Source organism: Schistocerca americana, chromosome 11 (genome assembly GCF_021461395.2).
Source record: "Schistocerca americana isolate TAMUIC-IGC-003095 chromosome 11, iqSchAmer2.1, whole genome shotgun sequence".
Lineage (NCBI taxonomy): Eukaryota > Metazoa > Arthropoda > Insecta > Orthoptera > Acrididae > Schistocerca > Schistocerca americana.
The window spans coordinates 164,465,549-164,491,045 of record NC_060129.1 but is presented as its reverse complement, the minus strand read 5'-3'; the positions used below and the strand labels follow the sequence as shown (position 1 = coordinate 164,491,045).

Below are 25,497 nucleotides of genomic sequence, written 5' to 3'. Positions count from 1 at the left end.
CTCCTTTCATCAATCAACTGAAGTATTTCTTCTGTTACCAATGGTTTCTTCGCAGCTACCTTCTTTGTACCTATGTTTTCCTTCCCAACTTCTGTAATGGCCCTTTTTAGAGATGTCCATTCCTCTTCAACTGTACTGCCTACTGCGCTGTTCCTTATTGCTGTATCTATAGCGTTAGAGAACTTCAAACGTATCTCGTCATTCCTTAGTACTTCCGTATCCCACTTCTTTGCGTATTGATTCTTCCTGACTAATGTCTTGAACTTCAGCCTACTCTTCATCACTACTATATAGTGATCTGAGTCTATATCTGCTCCTGGGTACGCCTTACAATCCAGTATCTGATTTCGGAATCTCTGTCTGACCATGATGTAATCTAATTGAAATCTTCCCGTATCTCCCGGCGTTTTCCAAGTATACCTCCTCCTCTTGTGATTCTTGAACAGGGTATTCGCTATTACTAGCTGAAACTTGTTACAGAACTCAATTAGTCTTTCTCCTCTTTCATTCCTTGTCCCAAGCCCATATTCTCCTGTAACCTTTTCTTCTACTCCTTCCCCTACAACTGCATTCCAGTCGCCCATGACTATTAGATTTTCGTCCCCCTTTACATACTGCATTACCCTTTCAATATCCACATACACTTTCTCTATCTGTTCATCTTCAGCTTGCTACGTCGGCATGTATACCTGAACTATCGTTGTCGGTGTTGGTCTGCTGTCGATTCTGATTCGAACAACCCGGTCACTGAATTGTTCACAGTAACACACCCTCTGCCCTACCTTCCTATTCATAACGAATCCTACACCTGTTATACCATTTTCTGGTGCTGTTGATATTACCCGATACTCATCTGACCAGAAATCCTTGTCTTCCTTCCACTTCACTTCACTGACCCCTACTATATCTAGATTGAGCCTTTGCATTTCCCTTTTCAGATTTTCTAGTTTCCCTACCACGTTCAAGCTTCTGACATTCCACGCCCCGAATCGTAGAACGTTATCCTTTCGTTGATCAGATAGTGGAAGCGAAAATACTCTCCGCCACACACCGTTAGGTGGCTTACGTAGTATGATGTAGATGTTGGCGGAGGCACTCGCGTGGTCGTCTGCTGCCATACGCCATTAACGACAGATATCGGGTCATTGTCCGAGCAGATACGTTCGTCGTACGTTTACATTGACTTCTGCGGTTATTTCATGCAGTGTTGGTTACCTGTTAGCAGTGACGACTCTACGCAGAGAGCGCTGCTCTCGGTCGTTAAGTGAAGGCCGTCGGCCACTGCGTTGTCTGTAGTCAGAGGTAATGCCCGATATTTGGTATTCTGGGCACTCGTGACGAAAATTTACAAGATGAACTGACGGAAAGAAATTGTCAATTAATGTAGAGGAATCAAATTTCGGGAATACATGTGTCTAGGTAGCGTATTTAAGTGATTAACATTGCAAGATCACAAGATTACATAAATGCGAGATAACCAATTGGAAATGCCAAATGCTGCAACATTAACAACCGCTGTGACTGCAAGCATGCAAACGTGAATGCATTCTGTTGTACAGGTGCTGCATATCAGTTTGTGGGATGGAGTTCAACGCCTCTAGTTGGCCAATACAGGTATGGAGTTCCACACATCCAGTCCTCCAATACAGGGACGGATGGAGTTCGACGCATCTAGTCGGCCGATACAGGTACGGATGGTGTTCCACGCATCTAGTCAGCCAATACAGGGACCGATGAAGTTCCACACTTCTAGTCGGCCAATACAGGTCGAATGTAGTTCCACGCATCTTTTGTCGGCCTATACAGGGATAGATGGAGTTCCACGCATCTAGTCGGCCAATACAGGGATGGATGGAGTTCCACGCATCTAGTCGGCCAATACAGGGATAGATGGAGTTCCATGTATCTAGTCGGCCAATACAAGGACGGATGCAGTTCCACACATGTAGTCGGCGAGCAAAGGGACTGTTCACATTGCTTGTGGATGACGCTGGGGCTGCGATCCGATGATGTCTCGTATGTGCTCTATTGGAGACAGACATGGTAATCGACCAGGCCAAGGCAACACGTCGACTCAATGTAGAGCATGTTGGGTTACAACAGTTGTATCTGGGCGGTCGTTAACCTGTTGGAAAACACCCACTGTAATGCTGTCTATGAATGGCAGCGCAACAGGTCGAATCATGAGACTAGTGTACAAATTTGCAGTCAGTGTGCGTGGGCTAACCACGTGAGTGTTCCTGCTGTCATTCGAAACCGCATTCCAGACCGCAGCTCCAGATGTAGATCTAGTTTGTTCCGCAGGCAGCCAGGTGTGTTGCAGGGCCGTAACTGGCCTCCTTCTGACCATCACTGGCACCGACGCATAACCGGCTTTCATAAGAAATCACAACAGACCTTCACCCCGTCCTCCAATGAGCTCTCGCTTGAGGCCACTGAAGCGGCAAACGGCAGTGGTTTGGGGTCAGTGGGATACAAGCTGCAGGGCGTCTGGCTCGGAGGTGTGCTTGAAGTAACCGATTTGTAACAGTTCTTTGTGCAACTGTGGTGCCAACTGCTGTTCAAATTGCTGCTGTGGATGCAGTATGATGCGCCACAGCTATACTACGAACGCCGGCTGCTGTGGCCGAGCGATTCGCGGCGTTTAGGTGTGAGCTTATTTCCCTGTTGGGATGTAGTTACAGAATTGGTTACCTGTTTTGATGGTCAACTAAGGCCACCTGAGTCGACATTATTACGTTCTTAAATACAAATACTACGTGCTCGTGTGTTTCTTCTTGAAGTGTTGAAACTTCAGGACACTTCAAGCTCGTTTTGTATTATTGCGGAATAGGGGACCGAATGCCACGGAGATGATAAGCAAGTGGCGGTGACAATCATGAAAACAAAGACTTTTTCGTTGCGACGAGATGTTTTCAAGGAATTTCAATAGCCAACTTTCTCCCACAATTTCGAAAATATTTTATTGAGTCCTACCTACATAGGGACAAATGACCATCGTAATAAAATAAGAGCAACCAGAGATCTTACGGAAAGATTTACGTGTTCGTTATTCCCACTTGCTAATCGACAGAGCAACGGCAGCGGAATAGTGCAAAAGTGGTGCTTTGAAGTCTAACACGTTTGCTTTGCAGCGTAGTCATGTAGATGATGATACATATGAACTGATCCGAACGCCTGCTAAAGTGTATACATTAAAGAAGAATAACTTGAGATGATGAAGCGATTTAAAAAAAAAAAAAAAATGTTGTTCTTTCATTGCTTTTGTTGAAAGTGTAATGAAACATGTAGAAAAATGTTTTGTGAAATTTATTCGTCTAAAAGTAGGTATTAAATATATTAGAGAAACACCAGTAATCTTCAGATTCGTTAAAGAACAGAACTCGCACGTACAAAACAGCCTCGAACGTGTGATTCCCTTACAAGTGAGTTAATGCGTTAAATATCTGACGTTAAGCATGTAAGCCAGAAAAAGTTTAGAAAAGCTTTGAAATTACACTACTGGCTATTAAAATTGCTACACCAAGAAGAAATGCAGATGGTAAACGGGTATTCAGTGGACAAATATATTATACTAGAACTGACATGTGATTACATTTTCACGCAATTTGGGTGCATAGATCCTGAGAAATCAGTACCCAGAGCAACCACCTCTGGTCGTAATAACGGCCTTGATACGCCTGGGCATTGAGTCAAACAGAGCTTGGATGGCGTGTACAGGTACAGCTGCCAATGCAGCTCCAACACGATACCACAGTTCATCAAGAGTAGTGACTGGCGTATTGTGACGAGCCAGTTGCTCTGCCACCATTGACCAGACGTTTTCAGTTGGTGAGAGATCTGGAGAATGTGCTTGCCAGGGCAGCAGTCGAACATTTTCTGTATCCAGAAAGGCCCGTACAGGACCTGCAACACGCGGTCGTGCATTATCCTGCTGAAATGTAAGGTTTCGCAGGGATCGAATGAAGGGTAGAGCCACAGGTCGTAACACATCTGAAATGTAACGTTCGCTGTTCAAAGTGCCCTCAATGCGAACAAGAGGTGACCGAGACGTGTAACCATTGGCACCCCATACCATCACGCAGGGTGATATGCCAGTATGGCGATGACGAATATACGCTTCCAACGTGCGTTCACCGCGATGTCGCCAAACACGGATGCGACCATCATGATGCTGTAAACAGAACCTGGATTCATCAGAAAAAATGACGTTTTGCCATTCGTGCACCCAGGTTGTCGTTCAGTACAACATCGCAGGCGATCCTGTCTGTGATGCAGCATCAAGGGTAACCGCAGCCACGGTCTCCGAGCTGATAGTCCATGCTGCTGCAAACGTCGTCGAACTTTTCGTGCAGATGATGGTTGTCTCGCGAACGTCACCGTATGTTGACTCATGGATCGAGACGTGCCTGCACGATCCGTTACAGCCATGTGGATAAGATGCCTGTCTTCTCGCGTGCTAGCGATACGAGGCCGTTGGGATCCAGCACGGCGTTCCGTATTACCCTCCTGAACCCACCGATTCCATATTCTCCTGACAGTCATTGGATCTCGACCAACGCGAGCAGCAATGTCGCTATACGATAAACCGCAATCGTGATAGGCTACAATCCGATCTTTATCATAGTCGGAAAAGTGATGGTACGGATTTTTCCATGTTACGCGAGGCATAGCAACAACGTTTCAGCAGGCAACGCCGGTCAGCTGCTGTTTGTGTATGAGGAATCGGTTGGAAACTTTCCTCATGTCAGCACGTTGTAGGTGTCGCCACCGGCGCCAGTCTTGTGTGAATGCTCTGAAAAGCTAATCATTTGCATATCACAGCATCTTCTTCCTGTCGGTTAAATTTCGCGTCTGTAGCACGCCATCTTCGTGGTGTAGCAATTGTAATGGCCAGTAGTGTATGTTAATGTTTGCTGGAAGTGGGTAAGTGCACTCATTATTAAACGGTGAACGCGTATAGTTTGGTTCTTCGGCCTGGGATCTCACTGATTGGAGTAGAACTGTCTTCAGCGATGAGTCCCGCTCCGAACTGTGCCCCAGTGGCCAGCGATGACGTCTCTGTAGACGCTCCAGATAGCGGTGGGGTGTCGGCCTGTCTGTCTGACGACCTGGAGTGACGGTCTGGGGTGTCATTTCATTTCATAGCAGGATCCCGTTGGTTGCCATCCGCGACACCCTTATAGCAGAGTGTTACGTTGACGATGTTGTACAACCGCTTTTATTGCGCTTCACGGCAAACCATCCTGCACGTACATTTCAGCAAGATAATGGCTGCCCGCACACGGCGACAGTTGCTGCTGTTTGTCTTCGTACTTGCCAAACCCTACCTTGTGCTGCAAGGTCGCCGGACCTCTTCCCAGCTGTAAACGTGTGCAGCATTATTTGAAGGGCCCTCCAAGCAGCTCCGGATTTTGACGACCTAACGCAATATTTGTTCGATATTTGACACGGGATGCCACATTGATTCCATATTTTTAGGTTTCTTCTCAAGCGTCTTCTAACCAAACTGCGTGCCTGTGGAATATCGCCATCGTTGTGCTGTGAGAAAGGTCACAGTCTGTAGTAATAGATGGAAAGTCATCGAGTAAAAGTAATATCCGGCGTTCCCCAAGGAAGGGTTATAGGCCCTCTATGTTTCCTGACCTAGGAGACAATCTGAGTAGCTGTCTTACATTGTTTGCAAATGATAGTGTCATTTACCGTCTTGTAATGTCATCAGATGACCAAAACGAATTGCAAAACGATTTCGATAAGATATCTGTATGGTGAGAAAAGGGGCAATTGACCATGAATAAAGAAAAGTGTAAAGTTATTCTCATGAGTACTAAAAGAAATCCGCTAAATTTCGATTACGCGATAAGTCACACAAATCTGGAGGCTTGAAATTCAACTAAATACTTAGGGATTACAATTACAAATAACCTAAATTGGAACGATCACATAGATAATGTTGTGCGTAGGGCAAACCAAAGACTGCGATTCGCTGGTAGAACACTTAGAAGGTGCAACAGGTCTACCAAAGATACTGCTCACACCACGCTTGTCCGCCATATTGTGGAGTATTGCTGTGCGGTGTGGGATCCGCATCAGGTGAGACTGAAGGAAAAAAGTACAAAGAAGGTTCAAATGGTTCAAATGAGCACTATGGGACTTAACATCTGAGGTCGCCAGTCCCCTAGAACTTAGAACTACTTAAACCTAACTAACCTAAGCACATCACACACATCCATGCCCGAGGCAGGATTCGAACCTGCGACCGCAGCGGTCGCGCGGTTCCGGACTGAAGCGCCTAGAACCGCAGGGCCACCGCAGCCGGCTACAAAGAAGGGCAGCTCGGTTTGTATGATCGTGAAATAGGGGAGATAGTAACACAGATATGATACGTGAATTGGAGTGGCTATCATTAAAACAAAGCCGGTTTTCGTTGCGACGGGATCTTCTCATGAAAGTTTAATCACCAGTTTTCTCCCCCGACTGCGAAAACATTCTATTGGCACCCACCTACTTAGGGAGAACTGATCATCACGATAAAATAAGAGAAATAAGGGCTCGCACAGAAAAATCTAAATGCTCGTTTTTCCCGCGCGCCGTTCGAGAGCGGAACGGTAGAGAAAAAGCTTGGAAATGGTTCATTGAACCCTCTGCCAAGCACTTTATTGTGAATAGCAGAGTAATCACGTAGATGTAGATACCCGTAAGCACGACATCCGTGCCAAACCGAATTACTGCTTGCCTAGGAGCCAGATGTGGGTCATGGCGTTATTAACTTGTTCCTGCTGTGAAGCTCTTTCTCCTGGATAAATCATTAAATTTTTCTGAAATTACAATCATTTGTTTGTCTATAGATGTCAATGATACTTATCGGTTTCCGTGCTATTCGAATAATTCCTTCATGGTGCGTCATTCTTTATTTTCTTTTTTTGTGGTATAGAGTGTATTACACCCGTTAACGAGTAGATTATGACAGCATTTTAAATTTTTAACAGCGTCAATACTTACACGGAACATTGAAAATCAACATTTTTCGCCCCTGAAAGCAGTTAGGTAGGCAGCATGCAACTGTGAAAGTGTCCTGGGTTAGTAGTTTGGTAATATAGATTCGACACACCTTCGATAGTGCTGGAAATTATGTACAGCAAAAGTACTGCACGGTCTACATAATCAACTAGACAAATATGCCGTGTGACTGGGGCCTCCCGTCGGGTAGACCGTTCGCCCGGTGGCACGTCTTCCGATTTGACGCCACTTCGGCGACTTGCGCGTCGATGGGGATGAAATGACGATGATTAGGACAGCACAGCACCCAGTCCCTGAGCGGAGAAAATCTCGAACCTAGCCAGGAATCGAACCCGGGCCCCATAGGATTGACATTCTTTCGCACTGACAACTCAGCTATCGGTAGCGGACGATTACAAGCTAAAATCTTGGAAGTTTGTGGTAAGTTCCTATGGGGCCAAGCTATTGAGGTCATCGGTACCTACGCTTACACACTACTTAAAGTAACTTACGCTAAGGACAACACACACACCCATGCCCGACGGAGGACTCGAACCCCGGACGGAGTGAACCGTGCGAACCGTGGCAAGACGCAAAAGACGACGAAGCTATCCCGCACTACTAAAAGTTAAACATTGAACTTCAAATTCTCAATCGGCATCTTACGTGCTGTTGTCCTACATGATTTCGAGCATCATTCAAAGAAGCATCAAGTGTTTCTCTATTTTGTTTTATTGTATGCTTTTAGAAAAATCATGTTAGAAAACATTTACATACAGAGTGTTTGAAAACGAATGACCTGATTTCAGAACTCCATATTTCTTGAGGAAAACATACTACAGACATGGACTGGAATGAAAAGTACAAAATCCTAACGTTTTAACTATGCTATTGCAAATGTTCTACGTGTTCACAAGCAGCACCATGAACAACATCTAGACGACAGCTAAATTCGTCATAAATTTTACACAATGCGTCTGCTTTTACAAAAGTTACGGCGGCTGGTATCCTGTTCTTCACTTGATGTACGTCGCAAGCTAAAGGGGAGATGAACACGCTTTCCTCCACATATCCCCACAAGAAGAAATGTCACGGGGTCGTGTCTGGTGGTCTTGGAGGCCAAGAATGCACGGCAGCGTCTCGGTGTCCCGTGCGCCCTATCCAGCGTGAGCTGTTTTGAAATAGTGCAGAGCTGGCTGTTTCCACAACTTCAGGAGGACTCCGGTGACTTCATTTTCCAGCAGGATGGAGCTCCACCACAATGGCATAACAACGCGCTTCAGTTTCTCAATGACGCTCTGCCTCAACGCTGGATACGGAGCAGGGAACCCCGAGACACTGCCCTGCATCATTGACCTCTGACATGACCATATATGACCCCACGCGATTTTTTCTTTTGGGGATGTGTGAAGCTTTACCTCTCGACCTAGAGGAAGTGACGAACAGAATAAAAGTAACTTGAAGAATCTAGCTATCTTCTAGATGTTGTTCCTGGTGCTGCTAATGGACACATAGAGCATTTGTAACACCACTTCAGGATTTCGTGAGTATTTTGCAATCCATCCCATGTTTGTACTATGCTTTTGTCACAACATATGTGGTTTCAAAATGTGGTCATTCTTTTTTTTAAAGACTCTACACTTTTCAATTTGTTTGTATTTCAAAACCTTTCCATTGACAGTTAACTGGAGAGTGGGGAGTCCAAGAAACTGGTACATCTGTGTAGCGTTCCCTTGAGCACGCAAAAGTGCCGCAACACGACGTAGCATGGACTCGACTAATGACCCTAGTAGTGCTGGAGGGAACTGACACCATGAATCCTGCAGGCTGCCCGTTGCAAGGCATCCCACATACGCTCAATGATGTAAGAATGCGTGTTTTCGCGGCGATGTCCGTTAATAAAACATTCTCGGGTTTCAAGCCGCGTCTAGTGGTTTACTGCCCACGAGCTTAAGGGCAGAGATCTCCTCTGCCATTGCCAAGTGGACGGCTGTCGTGTGGTTGTCACTGCCGTGCTTATATAGCCGCGCCGTCGCTCGTGACGTCACTGGTGCTCGGTCCCGCACCATGTATGGTAATGTTTTGGCCGCGCGACCGGCGGGCCCGCTTCAACCCTCAACACCGGATCCCACGCTGTACTCAGTTGCACTCCACCGTCTCTATTGAAGGTGTTGTCAGAGATTCTAATCTCTATGGCCTCGTTTATCACGCCATCTCAGAAGTCATAGTCCGTTTAATAATAGACGTCTCATCGAATGGAATTCGGTGTCCGTTTTCCAGAGTATGTTCTGCTACAGCTGACTGTAACACCCTTCATGTTCCATGCGGCGCTCTTTAATAGTGCGAACAGTCTGGCCGACACAGAACTGCCCACATCCATACGGTATCTTGTAAATTCCTGGCGTTCTGAGGCCTCAACCGTCTTCCGCAGATTTCATTAGTTGCCGGATCTTCGCCGGAGGCCTGAAGATTGTGTCTATTTTATGCCTCTTCAGGAGCCGACTAGTCTTTCCTGTTGTCGAACCACAAGACGGTAAGAATGCAACCTGATTGGTGTCTTCTTCAGAGGTCTTCTTCGGCAAGTTTTCAGCTTCTGAGACGGTTTCAGCTCGATCTACTTAAGGTCCTCAGAACGGACTGTTTATGTGCTCGGTGATGGAAGCTGGTGCCATGTAGATACCGATCCGTGTGAGTGGGCTCGCGGTAAACGCTATGACGTAGAGACCCATTGGGTGTACGACGGACAAGCACGTCCAAGAACGGCAGGGAACCCTCCTTCTCTACTGATTTACGATTTCCGTGATTCCCCTAAATCGCTTCAGGCAAATGCCGGGATGGTTCCTTTGAAAGGAGCTTTTCCTCCGTCTCTAATGATCTCACTGTCGACAGGACGTTAAACACTAACCTTCAAAAAATGGTTCAAATGGCTCTGAGCATTATGGGACTAACATCTGAGGTCATCAGTCCCCTAGAACTTAGAACTACTTAAACCTAACTAACTCAAGGACGTCACACACATCTATGCCCGAGGCAGGATTCGAACCTGCGACCGTAGCAGTAGCGCGGTTCCAGACTGAAGCGCCTAGAACCGCTCGGTCACACCGGCCGGCCACTAACCTTCTCCTCTCCCAAAAATCCACTGTGTCATTTCTAGGTAGTGCTTGTTTTGGTTCTGCCCAAACATTTGACCAAACGAAGGCCCAGCTACACGACTTGTTTACCAGACAAGGGGCAGGGTAGCCGCACCGCCAGGCCAATTTTGACTTAATATTTGTGACCGAGGGCTTATTTGTTCCAATATAATTCTGACACGGTCACTGAACCTTAGCAGCTACGTTGAAAATTTTTGTCAAAGTTTTTCGACCGTTGGCGTGTCGTTCATGTTGTTGTCTTTGTGGTATTCACTGAGAAGACTGGTTTGATGTAGCTCTCCGTGTTAGCCTACGTCAGCATGCTTACTGCAAGTAAAGTCCACTTGAACCTTTTTACAGCCGTCAGGCCTTGCTCTAGCTTTACAATTTTTCCCCCCACCCCATTCACACATACACACACACTTCGCTGAATTAGCGAACTGCAAAACCTATAATACATAAGGAGGTGTCTCATCAACCGACGCCTTGTTTCACTCAGTTTGTGCCATAAATTTATTTTTCCCCAATTCTATTATCTCCTCATTACTTCATAGAGGTTATACGTTGGCACAGTGGTTAGGCCTTGAAAAACTGAACACAGATCAATCGAGAAAACTACGAAAAATATAAGCATAATATACAAACTGAGTAGTCCATGCGCAAGATAGGCAACATCAAGGATAGTGTGAGGTCAGGAGCGAGAGGTCCTTGGTTCAGGTCTTCCCTCGAGTGAAAAGTTTTCTTACTTTATTTTCGCAAAATTATTATCTGTCCGTTCGATCATTGACGTCTCTGTTCACTGTAATAAGTTTAGTGTCTGTGTTTTGCGCCCGCACCGCAAAACCGTGCGATTAGTAGACGAATGGACGTGCCTCTCCAATGGGAACCGAAAACATTTGATCGCAAGGTCATATGTCAACCGAATCCTCCACAGGAAAACACGTCTGATATATTCTATAAGACACTGGTGACGGAATATGCGTTACATGACAGGAATATGTTGTCGACCCACCTAACTTGTACACTTGGCGAATGGGTAAAAAGATTATTCTACCTTGCACGATTTAGGTTTTCTTGTGGATGTGATAATCACTCCCAAAAAAGTGATCACATCGGACGGACGGACGGACGGACAGATAATAATTGCCTGAAAATAAAAAATTAAACTTTTCACTCGACGGAAGACTTGAACCAAGGAGCTCTAGTTCCGGAACTGCTCACGCTAACCACGGGACCACGGCGCTCCTGTTCCGGCATTCTCCTTGATGTTGCATATCTTGCGCATGGATTACTCAGTTTCATTATTTTGCAAATTTTTTTCATAGTTCCACACAACTTCTTCCTGTTTTCTCGATTGATCTGTGTTCAGTTTTTCAAGGCCTATCCACTGTGCCAACTTATAACTAAACCTGAGGGGGGTGCGATGGGGAGGTTCCCTTGTCAGTATTCCTCTGTAGCACCACATTTGAAAAGCTTCTATTCTTTTCTTGTCTGAAATGCTTATCATTAACCTTTCGCTGCTGTACGAGGCTACTCTCCAGACAAATACACTATGTGATCAAAAGTATATGGACACCTGGCTGAAAATGACTTAGAAGTTGGTGGCACCCTCCATCACTAATGCTGGAATTCAATACGGTGTTGGCCCACCCTTAGCCTTGATGACACTCTCGCAGGCATACATTCAATTAGGTGCTGGAACGTTTCATGGGGAATGGCAGCCCATTCTTCACGGAGTGCTGCACTGAGGAGCGGTATCAATGTCGGTCGGTGAAGCCTGGCACGAAGTCGGCGTTCCAAAACATCCCAGAGGTGTTCTATAGGTCAGGACTCTGTGCAGGCCAGTCCATTACAGGGATGTTACTGTCCTCTAACCACTCCGCCACAGGTCATGCATTATGAACAGGTGCTCGATCGTGTTGAAAGATGCAATCGCCATCCACTGCTCAACAGTGGGAAGCAACACGGTGCTTAAGACATCAGTGTAGGCCTGTGCTGTGATAGTGCCACGCAAAACAACAAGGGATGCAAGCCCCTTCCTTGAAAAACACGATCACACCATAACACCACCGCCTCCGAATTTTACTGTTGGCACTACACATGCTGGCAGATTACGTTTACCAGGCATTCGCCATACCCACACCCTGCCTTCGGTTCGTCACATTGTGTACCGCGATTCGTCACTCCGTACAACGTTCTTTCCACTGTTCAATCGCTCCTTACACCAAGCGAGGCGTCGTTTGGCATTTACCGGCGTGATGTGTGGCTTATGAGCAGCCGCTCGACCATGAAATCCAAGTTTTCTCACCTCCCATATAGCTGTCATAGTACTTGCAGTGGATCCTGATGCAGTTTGGCATTCCTGTGTGATGGTCTGGATAGATGTCTGCCTGTTACACATTTCGACCCTCTACAACTGTCGGAGGTCTCTGTCAGTCAACAGACGAGGTCAGCCTGTACACTTTTGCGGTGTACGTGCCCCTTCCCGTTTCCACTTCACTATCACATCGGAAACAGTGGACCTAGCGATATTTAGGAGTGTGGAAATCTCGCGTACAGACGTATGACGCAAGTGACCCCAATCACCGGACCACCTTCGAAGACCGTCAGTACCGCGGAGCGCCCCATCCTGCTCTCTCACGATGTCTACTGAGGCCGGTGATATGGAGTACCTGGCAGCAGGTGGCAGCACAATGCAGCTAATATGAAAAAACATATGTTTTTTGGGTATGTCCGGATACTTTTGATCACATAGTGTACCTCGAACAGAGACCTCCTAACACTAACATTTATATTCGATGATAACAAAGTTCTCTTCTTCAGAAACGCTTTTCTTGCAGTTGACAGTCTGCATTTTATGTGCTATCTACTTCGGCCATGTCAATTCTTTTGCCGCCCCAATAGCAAAACTGATCTGCTACTATTAGTCTCTCATTACTTAATCTAATTCCCTCAGCATTGCCCAGTTTAATTTGACTGTATTCCATGACCGTCATTTTACTTTTTTATGTTCATCTTACAATCTCTTTTCAAAAGTCTGTGCACTCTGTTCATCTACTACAAGTCATTCACCGTAACTGCCGGAATTCAAATGTCATAGGCAAATCTCTAAATTTTTTGTTTCTTGTCCTTGAACTTTAATCCCCTTTCGAAATTTTTGCTTGGTTTCTTTTACTTTTTGCACTATGTGCAGATTGTGTAACATCAGAGCGAGGCTAAAACCCCACGTCATTCACTTCTCAACCACTGCTTCTATTTCACGTCCTCCTACTCTCCTAACTGCACTCTTCTTTCTGAATGAGACGTAAATAACTTTTTACTCACGATATAGTGCTCCTGATACCTTCAGAGTTTCAGAGCGCGAATTCCAGTCAACTTAGTCGAAAGCTTTCTCAAGAAATCCACCTGTGCCACTGATGTACTTTCGTCTTTGTTCAGTTTATCTTCTAACATAATGTGTAAACTCAGTGTAGGCTCATGTGCTCCTACATTACCTCAAAGATGCCATAGAGATCAGAGTAAGGGAGCCACAACTACATCGTGACAGCGGTTACATCCTTAGCAAGGCGTGGGAACCCGCGGTCACCCGGATTAAGGAGACAAAGGATATTTCCCAGAGTGTACCGACCTCGGGGGAGGAGGGAAGAGTAACGAGAGCGGCGCCGGCAGACCCCCCTGAACGGTTAGACCTAGGACGGCGGGAGAACGGACGCTGCACCTGGACCGCACCTACTCGTAGGAAGCGCCTGAGGGCGCAGCGGGAGGGGGATTGTCCTATACAGGGTGTTACAAAAAGGTGCGGCCAAACTTTCAGGAAACATTCCTCACACACAAATAAAGAAAAAATGTTATGTGGACATGTGTCCGGAAACGCTTACTTTCCATGTTAGAGCTCATTTTAGTTTCGTCCACCCTACGCTCAATGGAGCACGTTATCATGATTTCATACGGGATACTCTACCTGTGCTGCTAGAACATGTGCCTTTACAAGTACGACAGAACGTGTGGTTCATGCACGATGGAGCTCCCGCACATTTCAGTCGAAGTGTTCGTACGCTTCCCGACAACAGAATCGGTGACCGACGGAATGGTAGAGGCGGACCAATTCCGTGGCCTCCACGCTCTCCTGACCTCAACCCTTTTGACTTTCATTTATGGGGCATTTGAAAGCTCTCGTCTACGCAACCCCGGTACCAAATGTAGAGACTCTTCGTGCTCGTATTGTGGACGGCTGTGATACAATACGCCATCCTCCAGGGCTGCATCAGCGCATCAGGGATTCCGTGGTGGTGGTGGTGGTTAGTGTTTAACGTCCCGTCGACAACGAGGTCATTAGAGACGGAGCGCAAGCTCGGGTTAGGGAAGTATTGGGAAGGAAATCGGCTGTGCACTTGCAAAGGAACCATCCCGGCATTTGCCTGAAACGATTTAGGGAAATCACGGAAAACCTAAATCAGGATGGCCGGAGACGGGATTGAACCGTCGTCCTCCCGAATGCGAGTCCAGTGTGCTAACATCTGCGCCACCTCGCTCGGTCAGGGATTCCGTGCGACAGAGAGTGGATGCATGTATTATCGCTAACGGAGGACATTTTGAACATTTTCTGTAACAAAGTGTTTGAAGTCACGCTGGTACGTTCTGTTGCTGTGTGTTTCCGTTCCATAATTAATGTGATTTGAAGAGAAGTAATAAAATGAGCCCTAACAAGGAAGGTAAGGGTTTCCGGACATATGTCTACATAACATATTTTCTTTCTTTGTGTGTGAGGAATGTTTTCTGAAAATTTGGCCGTACCTTTTTGTAACACTCTGTATATACCTGGCGCCGGCCCACCGCCGGGGTACCCTATTTGAAAGACCGATTCAGAACCACTGCCAAAACCTTTTACGAAAACACACAACAGTCAGATAACGAACTAGTACGAGAACTTGGACACAGGGTGCACTACCTGGCCTCTACCAGATGGCCCGATGATCTACGGGAATAACAAGACTACACATCTTGTGTATATATTTTTATATAATTTTAATTTTAATAATTTTAAGTTTTTAATTTTAATTTAATTTAATTTTAACCTTAATTTTATTTTATTTTAACTATATTTTAAATCTTATTTTATTATATCTATTTTTTATTTATTTATTATTATCATTTTTATATATAAAAAGGTGAATGAATGAGTGTGAGTATGTGTAAACTGTAATATGAATGAGTGTGTACAATGTATATATTGTGTGAATGTGTGAGAGAATGGAAAAAAAAGATGAGAAAAAAATGAAAAAAAATAAAAGTAAAAGAAAAACAGAAAAAATTAAAAAATATATATAAAAGAAAAAATAATAAAAAAATAAAAAAATCTATCATACAGCCAATGTATTTTTAAATCATTTAAAAGCAGAAAAAATATGACAACCAAAAAGTTATTAACAATTTGTCCATTTTATTTGGACTATTGAGCTCCGTGGCCGTGGATAATGACATTCCACTGTAAAAATACAGCAACCAGTTACTTTTTAAATAAAAAGTCGCTGGTTGCTGTATTTTTACAGTGAAATATCAAAAAGCTATTGTTTTAATGTCAATTTTTTATTATTGAAGGCGTAGCCGTATGGCTTGAACTTCTATTTTCAGACTGGGCAATCCTTGATGCCCCAATATATTCTGCAGTGGCACCGCCGGTCAGTACATCAACGCACCTGATGATGGCGACGTGGTCGATTGCCGAAATATTGTGTCCTATGCACACTCGTACCAGACTGTTCACCCGAGAATTATTCCGTCATAAAATACGCCTGGAGAAATTGAAGAATCGCATCATCGTCATTAGCTACTGACAACACAGTAGTGTCCGTCTCCTTTCGTACACGGTGAGTCACTAACTATTGCCAACAAGAATAACTACGGAAGTATCATAGGGGTGAAAAGTTTGGGGGACAATAGATGCATGGGACAACAGGGACCATAATATGACGCTGTTTTTTTGTTGCCAGGTGCGGTCGCGTCAGAGATATGAAGGTCAACTTTTTTTTTTTTTTAATGGGGTGCTATAGTTTGGTACTTATCTTCTGATACTGGCTATCGAGACGAATCCAATGATGTATAACAGTAAGGTCACTGAAGGTCAACGAAGGTCACAAACGCGGCACGAACGCCCATTTACAGAAGGTGTTGGAAGTGAAGACCATTGGTACCAATGCAGTGCTGCAGTCTTCTTATCATGGACTGCGAGTTATTCCTTACCACTTCGGCACTTATCGAAGCACATGCTCCGACAACTCATTCTCGTATATCTTCAGGCGTAGTTGGAACGCCTTTATAAACAATGTCTTTTACGAAACCCCACAAGCAAAAGTCCAGAGGCGTCAAGTCTGGCGAACGAGCCGGCCAGGACACATCTCCTCCGCGTCTAATCCAACGATTTGGGAATTCTCTCTGCAACTCATTTCTAGCCATCAGCGAAAAATGTGCCGGACACCCATCGTGTTAATACCAGCTTCTTTTCCTTGTCCCTAAAGGTATTTCTTCCTTCCAATGACAGACATAATAGTTTTTGCAAGGATGTGGTGTACTTCCTACCAGTAAGATTTCCTTCGATGAAATAGGAGCCTATAAATCTGTCCTCCAGAATCCCACCCCATAATTTACCGACCACGGTTTTTGCTGTGCAACTTGCCGCAGCAAACATGGATTTTCATTTGCCCAATAATGCATGTAATACAAATTAACATTTCCATGGTTCGTAAATGCAGCCTCGTCAGTTAATAAAATCAAATTAATAAATGTGTCATCCCTCTGAATCTGAAGTTTAGCCCATAGGCAGATTTCAATGCGACACATATAGTCCGTAACAATTAATTCTTGGTGGAGACTGGTATGGTAAGGATGATATTTACGGCGATGCAGAACACAAACAACACTTCTCTGGCGCATCCAGATTCCCTTGCGATTTGACGCGAAGTAACAGAAGAATCTCGAACTACAATGACAAGAGTAGCAATTTTCGTTTCCTCGTTAGTAACTGTCCTTTGCCGGATATGTTTCCGATGCGTTAAAGATCCAGTTGTTCTCAATTTATCATATTCAAATGTACGACGTGTAGGGTGAGTACATTGAGGATAGTGGCCGAGCGGTTCTAGGCGCTCCAGTCTGGAACCGCGCGACGGCTACGGTCGCAGGTTCGAATCCTGCCTCGCGCATGGATGTGTGCGATGTCCTTATGTTAATTAGGTTTAAATAGTTCTAAGTTCTAGGGGACTGATGACCACAGCAGTCAAGTCCCATAGTGCTCAGAGCCATTTTTTTACATTGAGGATATCTTTCAGCGCATAACTCTCTAGCTCTGACTGAATTTCGTTGGCATACTCAGTAAATGAGAAGCATATCGAATTTTTCTTCGAAGGAATACATCATTCACACTCGCTTGATTCGACTATACTAATCTTACCGTTCCTATTAGTGTTGTATTGCCCACCCGACGAATTGTGTTTACATGTGAATGGCACGTTACATGGATACGCCGTATTCGGCGAATATTCCTTATTTGCACGATATACGAGACAGAATTGTCAGAGCATGTGCTTCGATAAGTTCCGAAGTGATAAGGAACACCATTCAACCCATGATAAGAAGATTGCAGCACTGCAATGATACCAATGGTCATCACTTCGAACACCTTCTATAAATGGACAACCATGCCACCTTTTTGACCTTCGTTGACCTTCAAAGTCCTTACTGTTACACATCATTGGATTCGTCTCGATAGATGCTATCAGAAAATAAGTGTCAAACTATAGCATCCTATCTAAAAAAAAAACTAAGTTGACCTTCATGTCTCTGATGCGACCCCACCTAGCAACAAAAAACCAACGTCATATTATGGCCACCATTGTCACATGTAACATTTTTCCTACAAACTTTTCAGCTATTATCGTACTTTCGGAGTCATTCTAGATGGCTGTAGTTAGTGACTCACCCTGTATAATGGATGGTCCGCCTGTTAAAATATAGTGGTCACTTCCGCATTACATAGGAGTGTCCGAAAACTTTTGATGAGACGGTGTATTCGAGCTTGTCCTTTGTGTATTTGAATCCTGTTTCTGCGTATGGACAGCTCAGCGGCGGTGTTGCCTAAACCAGCTGGAGAAGGCGTGGTGACTGTGGTGCACGGTCTAGAGTCCAGTGCTCGAAACTGAGAGACTTTTTGAAGGTGGCTGAACTGCTTCAGGGCGTTTACTAGCGGAACGGTACTGATGTCCAATTTAACCCCGTCTCTCGTGTAAAAGCACGGCTGGTGACTCATTTTTAGGCTGCTTTGTGTGACAGTGTAGTAGTCCAGAAACTCAATTCGTGCTCGCGATTTCGCGTTTCTTAGTCAACCTGCGGACCCGAACGTTGCGTGATTTGTCTCGCACGCCACTCGATGCTAAGTATCTGCAAGGTGCCTCGCGGTGCGTGGCGGAGAATACTTTGTGTCCCACTATCATTTCACACACTCTCTCTTCCATTCGCGACTGTTTCATGAGAAGAAGAACATTCGATGTAATTCCACAGATTTTTTCGCTACGCTCATTTGGCGAGACATGTTGTTGTGGTCTTCTTTCCCAAGACTGGTTTGATGGAGCTCTCCATGCTACTCTATCCCACGCATGCCTTTCCAACACCGAACAACTATTGCTGTCTAAATGGCTCTGAGCACTATGCGACTTAACTTCCAAGGTCATCAGTCGCCTAGAACTTAGAACTAATTAAACCTAACTAACCTAAGGACATCGCACACATCCATGCCCGAGGCGGGATTCGAACCTGCGAACGTAGCGGTCGCTCGGCTCCAGACTGCAGCGCCTAGAACCGCACGGCCACTCCGGCCGGCCAAGGGCTGCCTAAATCCTTCTGAATCTGCGTACTGCATTCACCTCTTTGTTTCTCTCTGCAATCCCCTACCCCACACTTCCCTCCAGTACTAAACTGGTGATCCCTTGATGTCCCAGAATATGCGCAACTAACCAATGAATTCTTCTAGTCAAGTAGTAGCATAAACTTCCTGGCAACCCAATTGTGTTTAGTACCTTCTCATTAGTTACGTGATCCACCCACCTAAATTTCAGCATTCTTCTGCAGCACCACATTTCAAAAGCTTCTGTTCTCTTCTCGCCTGAACTGTTAACCATTTACGTTTCACTTAAAAAAATGGTTGAGATGGCTCTGAGCACTATGGGACTAAACACCTTAGGTCATCAGTCCCCTAGAACTTACAACTATTTAAACCTAACCAACCTAAGGACATTACACACATCCATGCCCGAAGGAGGACTCGAACCTGCGACCGTAGCAGTCCCGCGGTTCCGAACTGCAGCGCCTAGAACCGCACGGCCACCGCGGCCGGCCGTTTCACTTCAATACATGGCTACACTCCAGACAGCTTCAGAAAAGACTTCCAAACACTTAAATCCACATTAGAGCTTAAAAAATTCTTTTCTTCCTAAATGCTTTTGCTGCCGTTGCCCGTCTCCATTTTACATCCTCTCTACTTTGGCCATCATCAGTTATTTTCCTGCTCAAGTAGCAAAACTCATCTACTACTTTAAGCGTCTCGTTTCCTAATCTGAATCTCTTAGTATCACCTGTTTTAATTCGACTACACTCCATTATCCTTGTTTTGCTTTTGTTGATGTTCATCTTGCATCCTCCTTTCAAGACACTGCGCATTCCGTTCAAGTGCTCTTCCAAGTCCCTGTACCGGATAAAATTAAAATGTCATCGGCAATCCTTAGGGTTTTTATTTCTTCTCGCTGAACTTTAATCTTTTCACCAAATTTTTCTTTGGTTTTATTTATTGTTTGTTCAATGTACAAACTGAATAATATCGGGGAGAGTCTACAAACTTGTCTCACTCCCTTCTCAACCACTGCTTCCCTTTCATACCCCTCGACTGTTTCTGTACAAGTTGTAAATATCTTCCTGTACGTTACATCTGCTACCTTTAGAATTTCAAACAGACTATTCCAGTCAAAAGCCAAAAGCTTTCTCTAAGCCTACAAATGCTATAAACATTGGTTTTCCTTTCCTTAACCTATCTTTTAATATAAGTCTTGAATGTTCCTATATTTTTCCAGAATGCAAACTGATCTTCCTCGAGGTCAGCTTTCACCAGTTTTTCCATTCTTCTGTGAACAATTAGTCTCGTATTTTGCGAATATAACTTATTAAAGTGATAGTTCGATAATACGCAAACCTCTCAGCACCTGCTTTCTTGCGAATTGGAATTATTAAGTTCTTCTTTAAGTCTATGGGTACTTTGCCTGCACCATGCATCGTGAGTTTTGTCATGGTTGCCTCTCCCGAGGCTGTCAGTAGCACTGGTGGAATGTCGCCGACTCCCACAGTCCTGCCGGCCGCTGTGGCCGAGCGATTCCAGGCGTTTCAGTCCGGAACCGCGCTGCTGATACGGTGTCAGGTTCGAATCCTGCCTTGGACATGAATGCGTGTGATGTCTTTAGGTTAGTTAGGTTTAAGCAGTTGTAAGTCTAGGGGACTGATGACCTCAGATGTTAAGTCCCATAGTGCTCAGAGCCATTTGAACCATTTGAACTGAGAGTCCTGTTTCGACTTTCAGTGCTCTGTCGAATTCTTCTCGCAGTATTGTGTAACTCCCATCTCATCATCATCTACGTCGTGTTCCATTTCTATAACATTGCCTTCGTGTTAATCTCCCTTGTATAGAACCTCTATAAACTCCTTCCTCGTCTCTGCTTTCCCTTCCTTGCTTAGGACTGGTTTTCCAACTGCACTCTTGTTATTCATGCATTTCAAAATACCTACGGGTGTACTGCCGGTCTACAGTGTCCAACGGGCACAATATTTCGGCGATCATACATGTCGCCATCATCAGGTGAACTGACGGACTGAGCTCCTGTGAACGTGCCGGCACGGAGATCCGTACGCTATGGCTGCTCAGGTGGGTTCGGTCGCGGCGGTGGCCGATTTAAATACCCTCCGCCCGCGGCCCGCTCCCTCCGCCGTCCGCGCCCCGCGCCCCGCGCCACGGTCGCGCGGTGGAACAGATTGCGACGGCGTCTGAGATGACGCCGGTGTGACGGCTCTGTCCGCCGTGGTCGTCACAACTATACGTTTGCTCGATTTACTCTCGATTAACCCAATCGCTGGTTCCCAAGCCTTGCTAAGATTATAGCCACAGTCACGATTTATGAGGTCGTCATTGGTGCGAATTTCGATGGCCTCTCTAACAACGCTGTCCCAGTATCTCGACGTCTGTGCCAGAATCCTCCTGCGTTCATATTCCATAGTGTGATTTTCCGACAAACAATGGTCAGCGACCGCCGACTTGCTCGGATACGTCAGTCGAGTGTGCCTCTGGTGTTCACGGCATCGGTCCTCGACGGTACGCATCGTCTGACCAATATACGACTTGCCACATTGACACGGAATCTGGTACACGCCGGCCTGCCTCAGACCGAGGCCATCTTTGGCGCTCCCCACCAGTGCACGAGTTTTATTCGGAGGACAAAACACAGTTCCGACCCGCTGTTTCTTGAAAATGCGGGCGACTTTCCCCGAGAGTGCGCCTGTATATGGAATAAACGCAGTGCCTACCTCCTCCCTCGTGATCTCATCCATCTCAACAGGTTGTGCTATAGTGGTTGGGCGGAGAGCACGTTGAATCTGCCACTCTGAGTACCCATTTTTTCGAAATACAGTTCTCAGATGTTCCAATTCCTGGGGTAGACTCTCTGCGTCAGAGATAGTGCGCGCCCTATGTACTAGAGTTTTAAGTACCCCATTCCTGTGTGAAGGGTGGTGGCAGCTGTCTGCGTGCAAATACAGATCAGTATGCGTTGTCTTCCGATACACGCCATGACCTAAGGTGCCGTCAGCCTTTCTCTTGACCAAGACGTCAAGGAAAGGTAATTTACCCTCCGTTCCAGTCTCCATGGTGAATTTGATGTTGGGGTGTATGGAGTTTAGATGTGTAAGGAAGTCAAGGGGTTTATCCATACCAACGGAAAAAGTAAGTAGGTTCCCATTCGGATGACGACAGGGCTTCCTCCTCGAAGTTCTCCATGTACAAATTCGCTACCACCGGTGAGAATGGGCTACTCATGGCGACTCCCTCCGTTTGTTCACAGGAGCTCAGTCCGTCAGTTCACCTGATGATGGCGACATGTATGATCGCCGAAATATTGTGCCCGTTGGACACTGTAGACCGGCAGTACACCCGTGCATATTTTGATTATCAAATACGCCGGGAGAAACTCAAGAATCACTTCATGCATTTGTTCCTCTTTCCTCCAAAGGCCTATTTCATTTTCCTTCCTCTAGTGAAATACTCTTCGAAATCCTTCCATTCCCGGTTAGCCATTTTGCGCTTCTTGTCAATCTCATTTTTAGACGTTTTTATTTCCTTTCGACAACATTTGCTGCAGTTTTATATTTTCTCCTTTCGTTAATTATATTCCATATCTCCTGTGTTATTCAAGGATTTCTATTACGCTTCATCTTTTACCTGCTTTGTCCTCTGCTATCTTCAGTATTTCATCTCTCACAGTCACCCATTCGTTTTCTGCTGTATTCATTTCCCCCGTTCTAGTCAGTAGTTGCCTAACTCTCCCATTGAACTCTCAGCAACCTCCGGATCTTTCAGGTTATTCAGGTCACATCACCTTAAATTCCTACATATTTGCAAATTCTTCAGTTTTTATCTACAGCCCATAGCTATCACATTACGGTTCGACTCCACATCTTCAGCTGGAAATGTCTTACGATTTAAAATATGGTTCTGAAATGTCTGTCTTACCATTATATAGTCAAACTGAAACCTTCCAGTTTCTCCACTTCTATTCAGCATATATAACCATCCTTGACGAATCTTAAAACAATTTGATGATTAATTTATGCTCTGTGCAATGTTCCACGAGGCAGCTTCCTCTTTCATTCCTTTCCCCCAGATTGTATTCAGCCACAGCTTTTGCTTTTCTTCCTCTTCCTACTATCGAATTCCTGTCCCCTATAACTCTTAAATTTTCGTCTTCCATAACTATCTAATGAACTAATGTGGTGGGTGTTGGCTGTCTTGGCTATAATAATGCGTTCACTATGTTCTTCATAGTAGCTTTCCCACATTTCTAGGTCCTTACCAATTACTTAACCTAATCCTACATCACCCCTATTTGATTCTGATTTTATAATCCTGTATTGATCCGACCAGAAGTCCTGTTCCTCCTGCCACCGAACTTCACTAAATCCCACTGTATCTAACTTCCCTTTTTAAATTTTCTAACCTATCTGTGCGATTACATGATCTAAAGCACCACGTTTACATCTATAGAACGCCAGTTTTGTTTCTTCTGATGAGTAGTCCCTGCCTGGAGATCCGAATGGGGGACAGTTTTACCTCAGAAGTATTTTACCCAAGAGGATCATTTAATCATACGGTAAAGCTGCACGCCCTCGGAAACAATTATGGCTGTAGTTTCCCCTTGCTTTCAGCCGTTCGCAGTACCAGCACAGCAAGACCATTTTGGTTAGTGTTACAAGGCCAGATCAGTCAATCATCCAGAGTGTTGCCCCTGCAACTGCTGTAAAGGCTGCTGCCCCTCTTCAGGAACCACACGTTCATCTGGTCTCTCAGCTGATACCCTTCCATTGTGATTGCACCTGCGCTACGGCTGTGTGTATTGCTGAGGCGCGCAAGCCACCTCACACACGGCAAGGTGCATCGTTCGTGGGGGGTGGTCGCGAAACATATATGGGGGAAAAAATAGTTTGTTACCCAGTCAGTTTGTCCCACACACATTTCGCGATTCCTCCACGAACCATGGACCGAAACATATGTGGGAAAAAAGTAATATGTTGCACAATTAGTTTTGTGACACACACTCCCTGAATTTCGACAGTAACCTTTTCTGTCGCAGCATGTAGCATCTACCACTGGAGTTTGTTGAGCATCTCTGTACCGCACTAGTGTTCACTAAAAAAAAAAAAAAAGACTGCTATGAAATGCATTGTTCCTCGTTGCCTACGCCTTCTGTTAATCCAAGCTAGTAAGGGGGCCAGACTGATGGTCAGTCTGTTTTAGTAAATGGCTAATACGGTGCATGATCTCAGTTGCAGGCTGCTTAGCTAACGACTTCCAGGAACAACAAGAATTTGATTTTCACTATTTCAAATAATTAATGGCCGAAATCAAAAAATTTAAAATGTTGTCGTAATCTGCTCATTAAGCGGTATAATTCTATACCACACGTTTAACACATTGAGGCAGTGTAACTCATGGCGCGCAATTTACCCAGACTATATTCACCCATCACAGCCTATGAGAACGTGAGCACTTAGTGACTTCCAACAAACTTCAAATATAAATTCAGATATTTTCTAAACTTTCTCTGCCTTACGTGCTTAACGTCAAATATTTTATTAACTCATTCATATAGAAATAATAGGAGGTCCGAAGCTGTTTCACACGTGATACTTCGATTCTTTAAGGAATCAGGAGTGGGAGGGGTTTACTGGTACTCATGGGTCGGTCGAACAAGTGTCTTGTAAGCCGCTCCTTTCGTGGATGAGTTACATTTTCTTAAGATACTTCCAACGAATCTCTGTCTGGCATCTGATTTTCCTACTATTTGTATCGTGTGGACGTTCGAATCCAGGCCGCTCCATGCGATCACTCCTAGCTACGGTATGGTAGGTAGTTACTGTTTGTCGTTACTTGCCAACAACAGCATAATGGGACACCATGGGTCCCTTCGCCTATTTACGCAAAGTACGTTCCGTTTATCTACGGTCAGGTTCTATATCCAGTCGCTGAACCAATAGCAGACCCCCTGCAGACCTTCCCACGTCTCGCTGCAGCCCTTCTGGCGTCGCTACCCCAGTGTAAACAACAGCGTAGACCCTGATTAGCCTCACGGAGCTTCAGACACTATTCACTAAGTCATTTATGCACGCGATAATTCGAAAGTCATGTCCTATTGGATAAATAGGATGAACCAGAACTCCCTCAACAAACTTTTGGAGGTGGCAGTATGTACAAAAACTAAAAAACAAAAAAATACCTTCAAAAGTATCCGGACACCTGGCTGACTTACAAGTTCGTGGTGCCCTCCACCGGTAATATTAGAATTCAGTATGCCTTGATGACAGCTTCCACTCCCTCAGACATGTGTTCAATCAGGTGCTGAAACGTTTCTTGGGGAATGGCAGCCCATTCTTCACGGAGCGCTGCACTGAGGAGAAGTATCGATGTCGGTCGGTGAGGCCAGGCGCACAGTCGGCGTTCCAAAACATCCCCTCGGTGTTCTGTAGGGTTCAGGTCAGGACTCTGTGCAGGCCACTCCATTACAGGGATGTT

General features: G+C 45.2%; 1 protein-coding gene across 1 annotated transcript in view; it reads right to left on the bottom strand.

Moving 5' to 3' along the window:
• The window catches only part of LOC124553913 (actin-binding Rho-activating protein-like), a 216,670-nt gene that overhangs the window by 30,852 nt on the left and 160,321 nt on the right, over positions 1-25,497 (bottom strand). The window lies entirely within an intron of this gene.